The following is an 11,351-nucleotide window of genomic DNA, read 5'->3' as shown; positions in this document are numbered from 1 at the left end:
CATTTGGATCGTACAAAAATACATTTAACCCAAACTATAGAAATCAGGCTTTAGAAGGCAAATAAATACCCCCTTTTCCCTTCCAAGCTTCGACTCAACTGGGAAATAGTGATGAGACATATAAATGAAGCTTAAAATATCAACTTTTTTTTTTTTAATTTATTTATTTGAGAGAGAGAATGAGATAGAGAGAGCATGAGAGGGGGGAGGGTCAGAGGGAGAAGCAGACTCCCTGCTGAGCAGGGAGCCCGATGCGGGACTCGATCCCGGGACTCCAGGATCATGACCTGAGCCGAAGGCAGTCGCCTAACCAACTGAGCCACCCAGGCGCCCAAAATATCAACTTTAATACTGGAAATGTCATTGGGAAAATGGCTATATATCTGTAGAGAAAAGGGCTCACTAACATTTCCTCTTCCAACTAGATCTTGCAACTGTCCACCTGAGGGAAAGTTTGGTTCAGTGAAGATTCACTTAGGCAAAACTGCTGCCTCCCACTAGTCTGGGGAGATGAAAACAGGAGCAAATCCCCAGTATTTTTAATCCTGTAGCAGATTAGCTTCATCAAATCAAGGAATGTAAGCCAATGATGTGGGGTGGGGAAGGGGTGTCTCACATTTGATCTGTTAACTTCTCAAGTATTTTATTGTAAAATACTAGAGATGAAAAAAATGTGGATAAATCTCTATAGAGTCAAAGCAGCACTGGTTTGGGATATGTAAGGTAATACTCAACTACACGTAGTGATGTATAAATTGTAAGGACATCTTCTTAATCCATTAATCTATCAACAGACACTTGGGGTGCTTCCATATCTTGGCTGTTGTAAATAATGCTGCAATAAACATAGGGGTGCATATATCTTTTTGAATTAGTGTTTTTGTTTCCCTTGGGTAAATACCCAGTAGTGGAATTACTGGGTCATATGATATTTCTTTTTTTTTTAATTATTTTATTATGTTATGTTAATCATCATACATTGCAGCATTAGTTTTTGATGTAGTGTTCCATGATTCATTGTTTGCATATATGAATTGTGTAAGACTGTTGAATCATATGATATTTCTATTTTTAATTTTTTGAGGAACCTCCATTCTGTTTTTCACAGTAGCTGCACCAATTTACATTCCCAACTGTTAATAAGAGTTCCCCTTTTTCCATATCCTTACTCACATTTGTTGTTTCTTGTCTTTTTTTCTGACTGGTGTGAGGTGATATCTCATTGTGGTTTTGATTTGCATTTCCCCAGTAGTTCCACTTCTGGGTATTTACCTGAAGAAAACAAAAACACTAATTCAAAAAGATATATGCACCTCTATATTTATTGCAAAAGCTCTAGGATATGGCCAGTCAGCAACTGAGTCAGAGTTCTCGTGTAGCTGTAGGCTAATAACCATTGGTGATTTGCCAAACTAAAGCCTTTGTCCTGAGTAATTCTCAAAGGAAGAATTGCCTGTTGTTAACATATTCTAGATGGTATTTGGAACAAAAGGTAATTATAGTTAAAAGCCATAAGAAGAATACAAAACCTAGAAATAAGTCTTAAAATTACTTGTTTATATAATATAAAGAAAACTGTGTATTAGCTCTCTCCTAGTCTTTTACTGGTTCGGAGAGTCATAACAGATTTCTAACAATATACTTTAATAATCTCTATACTTTATCCAAAAGAGCTCCATCCCCCCAAACGAGAAGCTTGATGTATAAAATTCTCATTGTTTCCTGACCCAAATTCTTAATCTAAAACTTGAGATTTCTAAACTATTTTTATCTAGTCTTTATACCCCAAGATGAATATTTGCTTAGGCAGGTCATCTTTTCAACTAGGCTTTCAAATACATTAAAAATACAAATAGGAATCAGATTTCTCTGGTATTTGTTTTAAACTCCTAAGCCACAAATATTTTAATTAATTTATTCTTAACTCATTAATTAATGACAGATGGGAACAAATTCCTGTGAAATAAAAAATGTAGAGGGAAAATTAATTTACTTTTAAAAATATGTTTATGTAATTACAGTCAACATTATAGAAAAAATAACTGAATCACAACAAATATTGAATTGTTATTAGATAAATGTAAGAATTTTTTTTAAGTAGGCTCCCCACCAAATGTGGGGCTGAAACTTATACCCTGAGATCAAGAGTAGGATGCTCTACCCACTGAACCACCCAGGCGCCTTTGGCAAGAAATATTTTTAAAATCTACACTTCTATTTCTCTTGAGAAAGTAGTTTAAACTATAGTCTATTGAATGAGGCGGCCCTCTGCTGACGGAAAAGGGCACTACAGGTACTATTTTGCATGAACTGAACGTCATATTCTACACAAACCAACTGAACCACAAACATTTCAGTAGCGCTGTCCAACAGAAACATAATAGAAGTCACATGTAATTTCAAAATTTCTAATCACTACTTTTAAAAAGTAAAATTTTAATATCGCATTTTTATTTAACCCGATATATCAAAAATATTCTTATTTCAGCATATAATCAATACAAAAAGTTTATTTTTTTTTTCATATTAAGCCTTCAAAATATAATCCGTATTTTATGGTACATCTCAATTCGGACCAGCCACACACAGTTCGTGTTCAAGAGCCACGCGTGGTTGTAGCTAGTGGCTCCATACTGGATAGGCAGATATAGAAAACGAAGAGAGAGCTACAGTTACTCTGATGTGCCTTTTACTAAGTTCATTCATTTCTTTTTTTTTTTTTTAAGATTTTATTTATGTATTTGACAGAGAGAGACACAGCAAGAGAGGGAACACAAGCAGGGGGAGTGGGAGAGGGAGAAGCAGGCTTCCGGACGAGCAGGGAGCCCCATGCGGGGCTCGATCCCAGAACCCTGGGACCATGACCTGAGCCAAAGGAAGACGCTTAACGACTGAGCCACCCAGGCGCCCCAAGTTCATTCATTTCTCACCCCTTCTGCCCACTCTTTTAAAAGTTCCTCTCTTTCCCTCTTTAAGTTCTACTTTATTTTGTAAATATGTTTTGCCTCCTGAATATTTTGGAATACTTAAACGACCCTCAAGAGCCGGCCCAAGAACGGTAAGACCCGAGGAGAGCCCATTTTTCTCCAGAGGTTCGTATGCCAGCGCCGACCTTCGATTCGGCTCGTCGGCGGAGGTCTGCTACATTCCTGGGGATCGGAGCCCAAGCCGGGGATCGGGGCCTGTCCTGGCTCTCCGGTCGCCTTATGACATCACAGCCCCATGACTGAGGTTCAAGTCCAGCGAGGTTCCGGGATTCCAGGACGCAACGGTCGAAGGCTTTCAGTGGGAGAGAGCCGGGACTGCAGGAGGCCACACGACTAGGTCCATGCCACTATGCCCACAACTCGGTGCTTCCAGTCCGGTCCCATGATCCGGCGAAGGCAGGTGGAAAGATGCGCGCTGGCACGAACACACCCGCGAGCGAGGAGCTCCCCACCACTTCCCAGCAGCACCAGCGGGGTCTTCCGGGTGGACCCCTACCTCTGCTGATTGGTTGGAGATTGCCGCCACGTGACCCAGAAACGGCTTCGGCCGCTGCTTTCCCCGCCTCTGTTGTCCCCCTCCCCACTCCAAGGTCGCGGGAGGCGGAGGGGCAGGTTTCCTAGGCAACCGGAGCTGGTAGTGTAAACACACCAGGCCCCGGATTAGAGAGGGTGTCGTGCCCGCTGTTGCAAGACAGGGATTGAGGTCGGAGTGGACTCTGGTCTGTCTCGGATTGCCCTGGAATCCATCATCTTTCTGGGATAAGGTGAGTGTGTGTCACCTTGTGGCCTTTGGGCCTACATCACCTGTCTGCAGGCCCCAGGAGTCTTTGTTCTCCTCTCCTCCCTCTCTGCCCGCCCCTGAGAGGAAGACGGGAGAGAAGCAACGTTGAGGTCAAAGGACCCCGTAATGGCGCAATGGAGATGATAGTAACAATGAGACAGAGACGTGTCTTTATTGGAGGCCGTCAGGGTGACCAGAGCAAAGGTTAAGAGGGGGAGGAAAGGGAAGGTGGCCCACAGTCATCTGTGCAGCCTTTACTGCACGCGTTAAGGCACAGAACTGAGAAAACCACGGGCTCCTTGGCCAAATTGGATACTGCTCACCTAGTACCATAAGGGCGTTTGTTGGGCCCGTCAGTACTAACAGATGGATTCTGATCTCTTTATACCCAAGGGAGGAGACAGTTTGATCATACAGGGCTTCTAGTTTGTAGAAAATAAATTTGATTTTCTCAGGATAATACCCTACCCTCCTGGCAGACAGAAACATGGTGCTTTACACTCTATTTATTATTATACTCTGGTCATGTACAGCAAGTATTTACATATTATATATATTCCAAATTGTACCATATAGGACTCTGTAGCATGACAATTAATTCAAACTATTCGACAAATTTTATGGAACACCAAGCAAGTGCCCGGCACAGTGATAGGTTCATTGTCCTTGTCTTCAATGAACATGTAACCTGGTAGGGAGGAAAGACCTGCAAGGCATCACAATACAGTGGGACAGGTACTATATATGGAACATATGCAGGCCTTAACTGGAGTCATAAGGAAGAGAATGATTATAATACTACCAGAGAGAATTAAAATCTTCACAAAGAAGACTCTTGATTTAAATCTTTAAGGATGTATGGAGTATGTCATAAAGTCAAGGGAAAAAAGACATTTTAGGGAAGGAAGACAGCATATGACAAAATATAGAAATACCCCAGCCCATTCAGAGAACTATAGTTGTAGCCAGACTCTGGGGTGTTGGGAGTTTGTGGTTGATGAGCTTGACAGGTAGGCAGGAGTCAGAGCATGGATACCACGAATACCTTCCTTAAGTAGCTTAAACAGATCTACGTTTCAGGAGGCTAGCTGTCACATAGTGTAGAAGAGGGATTGGAGGTTTTAGGACTATAAGGAAGGCATCCAATTAAGGTGAAATGATGAAGGCCTGAACCAAAAAAGGGGCAAACAGAATGGAGAGGAGGGGGGAAATGATAGACATTTTTTTTTTTTAAGATTTTATTTATTTATTTGAGACAGAGAGAATGAGAGACAGAGAGCATGAGGGGAGGAGGGTCAGAGGGAGAAGCAGACTCCCCGCCGAGCAGGGAGCCCGATGCGGGACTCGATCCAGGGACTCCAGGATCATGACCTGAGCCGAAGGCAGTCGCTTAACCAACTGAGCCACCCAGGCGCCCCGAAATGATAGACATTTAAGAGGTATATGCAGAAGGATTTAATGAGTGAGTGAACATGGAAGAAAGAGTAAAAGAGTGGTTAAGAATAAATCCTGAGTTTCTGATATGGTTGATTACAAAGATGTGCCATTTACCAAGAGAAGGCATACACTCAGAGAACCAGGCTGGCTGGGAAATATGACTTCAGTATTGAACACACTGAATTTGAGATGCCTATGACACATTCAGATATAGCTATCCATGTAGGAAGTTGGTTTTGTTGTATGGAAAACAGGAAGGTAAAGATTAGTAATTTTTTACCAAGAAGGAAACAAGTGCTCAGAAAAGTAGATTTGAAATAACAAGTAGAGAGAAGCTAAGGAGAAAAAGGCAAACCAAAAAAAAGAATACTAGAAGAATGGAGTTATCAACATTGTCAAATGCCATGCCAAGGTCCAGTTAAGCTGAGAGCTGAAACATGTCCAGTGTCTTTGGCAGCTAGAAGATTATTGTTGACTTTGGCAAAAGAAGCAGTCATGGCCTGAGGTATCCCCAGTCAGGTTGCAGTGAGTTAAGAACTGAGTGGAGGTAGTGAAATGTTGCTATAATGAACTCCTCTATCTTGAAGTTTTTCTGTGAAAGTATCTAAAACATTCATTCATAGAATACAGGATAGGAGGACTTTTTTTTAAGAGACAGGAATGATCTAACATTCATATATGGAGAGAAGAGAGGCCTTAGAGAAGAAAAGATGGGAATAAAAGGAGGAGGAAAATTTGACATAACTGTTCTGAAAGAGACTGAAGACAATGGGATCAGTACACACATTTTAGACAAGAGAAAGAATACTTTTACTAAGACAGGAGTCAGGAAGGGAAAGAAATACATTTTTAGGAGGAAAGGGAATTTAAGGAATGAATATCTGATGGTATCGCTGTTCTCTGTTAAGATGGGGACAAGATCATCTGCAGAGGGAGGAGGGGTGGCAGGGAGAACTTGAGAAGAGTGGTAGAAGTTTAGAATAGTCCCTATGTCATGAATCCCAGAGCTGTATCTCTAGCCCTACTCTCCCTAGGAGAGGAAGTCGAAGAGGAAAATATAAAATGTCCGTTGTTGAAGATCCAGCTGAAGTTAGCGACCATGCATTTTCAGTGACTTCAGCTCTGTGCTGGTTATGTGAAATCATCCAGCAGCACTCCAGAGTGAGGAGGGGAAGGAGGGGATTGAATCAATCCAAGATTTGAGATTTGGAGGGTGAAAGCTACAGAAGCTCCTGGTGGCTCCTGGTGGCTCCTGGTTCCATGAAGGAACTAGAGAAAAAGACCTGTGGTCTCTTAGATGGTCAGGCCCTGAAAAGAACTTGCCCAAAGTGGAGGAGAATGAATGCAAGTTGGCCAACAGGACACACCTCTTGATGGAATCAGAAGCTTCAGCTGGAAGCCCTGGGCCCACTTGTGACTGGAGGAAGCATAGGAGGCTTGTAAATACCAGGGAGGTTCAGGCTCTTCATAATTCAGATGTAGTTATGCAAATTATAGAATTGAAAGATTTCTAAATTATATTTTGTTTTGCTAATTAACTGTTGAATTAGATAGATTTTTTCCTAAATAAGATGAAGTGGGAAGTAAGGTTGGTATCCAAAATATGCATATTTCTCTGTTAAGACAAAGTAGTCTCCTTGAATAAATGGAGAGCTATAACTTGTTCTCAAGAAGACTGAATACTGTGAAGACGGAAGTTCTCTCTAAATTAAGCTTTACAATGGAATTTCAAAAACCCAAGTGAATTTTTAAACACTAAATATGAACTTTCATAAATTTTATTTGGAAAAATAAATGTGAAAGAATAGCCAAGAAATTAAAAAAAGAAAGAATATGTGGTGGGAATTAATATAAATCACAGTAATTAAAACCAGTTGATACTATAGGAAAAGACAGAGCTAAGGGAGAACACAGATTGGAAAGTCCAAAATTAGGCTCAAATATATGTGATAATTTAGTGAATAACAAAGGGAACAGTTAATTTCTTTTGGAGCAGACATCTTGGATATAGACTAGATAACTTGGATCCCCATTTGGTGACTTTGGATATACTAAGGACAGGCCTCGTTCCTTGTGTCATAGTTGGAAGGCAGGCTTTCCTATTAATGTTCACAGACATTAAACCAGAATGTAGGGGCTTCTTTTCTGATGAGAAGTAGTGGTACAAAGCCTTCCTTTACTTAGTATGGCATCTGAATAAGCCTAGGGAGGCAAGACTATGGCCTGCATCTATGTATGGGCCTCTGATGGAGTATCTAAATCCTTTCAAGTTGTTCCTTGCCTGGCCACTCCTGCAGCCTATGCTGTAATATCTTGGGGGTACCCAAGAATGGGGTAAAGAGATAGTTGTTAATGGCAAGCAAAGAAGGAAAGTACAGTATTACCTTCAGCATAGGTCCATCTTCTAACTACTTCTCACCATCACCACCACCACCACCCTACTCCAAGTACCATCCTTTCTCACTTATATTATTATAACTGTCCCTTAATTTGTCTCCTTGCTTCTACCTTAGACCCCTACAGTCTATTTTCAACAGATTCTTTGAGGGTGATTTGTTTCAAAACTTAAGACAGCTCATATTACTCCCACTCAAAATCCTCATAGGGCTTTCCATCTTACTCATCTAAAATCCTCAAAAGGGCCTACAAATCACAAGCTAGCACATGATCTGGCTCTGCACTACCTCTCTGATGTCACATCCTACCAGTCTCCATTTCCTAGCTGTGTTCTAGCCGTATCATTTTCCTTGTTATTCTGCAAGCCTACCAAGTATCCTTTCATCCTATTTTTTTTGCATGTGCTCTTCCCTCTGCCTGGGTGCATTTTCCCCAGATTTCCTCATAGCTCACTCTCCCTCATTTCCTTCAGCTCCTTGCCCAGATGCTACCTTATTGGAAAAGTCTTTTCTTTCCTTCTACCCCTAGCATTTTCTGACTGGTAGATATATTAATATATCAACACATATATTAATGAATGAGTGAATGAATTAGAGATTCAAGGATAATTTTCTGGCTGTATTTTTCTTTGTGGTGTTAGCCGAAGCCCCTCCTCTCCTCACCTCAGCAAGGTGGGACTGCATCTCCAGTTTACAGAGCCTGAGATCTGATACAGATCTCAAAGTCCTTTGATTTGGTTCCCTTGGATGGCTCACAGCCACCTTCTTCCCAATCACTGCGGCTCTGAGTTTGGGGAATTTTTAGGATGGTTTTGTAAAACTTCTTTCCCTGGTACCTTGAATTGTGGCTGGTTTGTACTGATGGGCTTTTCTCTCAGTCTCATGCTGTCTACTTCATTTCCATTCAAAAGACCTTTCTCTAATAAAATACCTAGGAATAAACTTAACAAAAGAGGTGAAAGACCTGTACTCTGAAAACTATGAAACATTGATGAAAGAAATTAAAGACAACACAAAGAAATGGAAAAATATTCCATGCTTATGGATTAGAAGAACAAATGTTGTTCAAATGTCTATACTACCCAAAGCAATCTACACTAAGTTTAATGCAATCCCTGTCAAAATACCAAGAGCAATTTTCACAGAACTAGAACAAACAATCCTAAAATTTGTATGGAACCACAAAAGACCCCAAATAGCCAAAGCAGTCTTGAAAAAGAAAAACAAAACTGGAGGTATCACAACTCAGACTTGAAGAAGTTATGTTACAAAGCTGTAGTAATCTAAACAGTATGGTATGGGCACAAAAATAGATACATAAATCAATGGAACAGAATAAAAAACCCAGGAATATCCCCACAATTATATGGATAATTAAGCTTTGACAAAGGAGGCAAGAATATGCAATGGGAAAAAGTCTCTTCAACAAATGGTGTTGGGAATACTGGACAGCTACATGCAAAAGAGTGAAACTGGACCACTTTCTTAAACCATACACAAAAATAAATTCAAAATGAATTGAAGACCTAAATGTGAGACCTGAAACCATAAAAATCCTAGAAGAGAGCACAGGCAGTAATTTCTCTGACATTGGTTGTGGTAGCATCTTTCTAGATATGTCTCCTGAGGCAAGAGAAACAAAAGCAAAAATAAACTATTGGGACTACATCAAAATAAAAGGCTTCTGCACAGCAAAGGAAACAATCAGCAAAGCTAAAAGAGAACTTACTGAATGGGAGAAGATATTTGCTAACAACATTTCTGATAAAGGGTTAGTATCCAAAATATTAACACACCAAAAAAAATAATAATAATCCAATTTAAAAATGTGTAGAAGACTTGAACAGACATTTCTCTAAAGAAGACATACAGATGGCCAAAAGACATATGAAAAGATGCTCAACATCACTCATCATCAGGGAAATGCAAATCAAAACTACAATGACATATCACCTCACACCTGTCAGAATGGCTAAAATTAACAACAGATGTTGGCAAGGATATGGAGAAAAGGAACCCTCATGCAGTGCTGGTGGGAATGCAAACTGGTGCAGCCACTGTGGAAAACAGTATAGAGGTTCCTCAAAAAGTTAAAAATAGCTATGATATTTTTAGCAACTACCCTATGATACAGTAGATGCACTACTGGATATTTACCCAAAGAATACAAAAACACTAATTCGAAGGGATATATGTACCCCTATGTTTACTGCAGCATTATTTATAATAGCCAAACTGTGGAAGCAGCCCAAGTATCCATCGATAGATGCATGGATAAAGAAGAGGTGGTATGTATATATATATATATTGGTATGTATATATATATGTATATATATATATACACAATGGAATATTATTCAGCCAAAAGAAAAAACAAACCCAAATCTTGCCATTTGCAACAACATGGATGGATCTAGAGAGTATAATGCTAAGTTAAATAAGCCAGTCAGAGAAAGACAAATACCATATGATTTCACTCATATGTGGAATTTAAGAAACAAATGAACAAAGGAAAAATAAAGAGAGACAAACCAAAAAAACAGACTTTTAACTAGAGAGAACAAATAGATGGCTACCAGAGGGGAGGTGGGGGGATGGGTGAAATAGGTGAAGGGGATTAAGAGTACACTTAATCAATATGAACACTGCATAATATATAGAATTGTTGAATCACTGTATTGTATACTTGAAACTAATTTTTCACTGTATGTTAACTATACTGGAATTTAAATAAAACAACAAAATACCTTTCTCAACATCTCTGGTACTCAATGCTCTTTTCCTAGCACTGCTACGCATTCCTTTCTTATTTTCACATTTCCCTACTCGTTCTAGTGGGATTTGGGGGAGAAGGTAGGTAGATACAAGGACACAAGTAATCATCTTTTTTTTCTTAAAATTTTAATTTATGTGTACACCTGTACATATATATAATTTTGCATAAATGAATGAAAGTGAGCATATACTTTTAAAATAAATATTTAAGTAAAATTTCATTTTAAGGATAATATATATATAGAAACCACACAAATCTTAGATATCTAATTTTATTTTCTCAAAGTGAATGCATTCCTTTAACCAGCACACAGATCACGAAATACACCTTCATCAGCACTCTAGAGCCCCTCTTTACCTCCTCCTGGTCACTCAACCCTGAGAGGTAACCACTATCTTGACTTCTTCTAATACCATAGATTGGCTTGTTTTCAAATTTTATGTGAACAGAGCCACATAGTATAAACCTCACTGTGTGTGTATCTTCCTTTGCTAAACTTGTGTTTGTGGGAATCATCCATGTTGTATACAACAATAGTTTCTTTCTCATTCCACTTCTAGGTATAAACTCAGACTAAATGTGTACCTAATGTCTTGCATGATAAAACTGTTCAGAGAAGCACTATTTAGCTCCAAACTGGAGACATTCCAAATGTCTACTAACAGTAGAATGAATAAATGGTTTATATATTCATACTATAGAATACTAAACATGCTCTTAAAAAGTTTTTTTTCTTTGCCATTTTTACCTAGATCTATCCCTATCCAACCTCTCATGCCTATCATAACCACACTAGCTTTCACCTGTATCCAAGGTAACTCATGTTAATAATTCAATATGTATCTTTACATATTTTCTCCTTATGTAATCATGTACATGTGTATGCATATATATACATATACACATAGATGTACACCCATACATAACTACAGAGGAATTGTTGTAAAAAGTGGGATCACAATATACATCATACC

Source organism: Neomonachus schauinslandi, chromosome 9 (genome assembly GCF_002201575.2).
Source record: "Neomonachus schauinslandi chromosome 9, ASM220157v2, whole genome shotgun sequence".
In the NCBI taxonomy this organism is placed as follows: domain Eukaryota; kingdom Metazoa; phylum Chordata; class Mammalia; order Carnivora; family Phocidae; genus Neomonachus; species Neomonachus schauinslandi.
The sequence above is the reverse complement of the archived record's forward strand: the minus strand, read 5'-3'. Positions refer to the sequence as shown.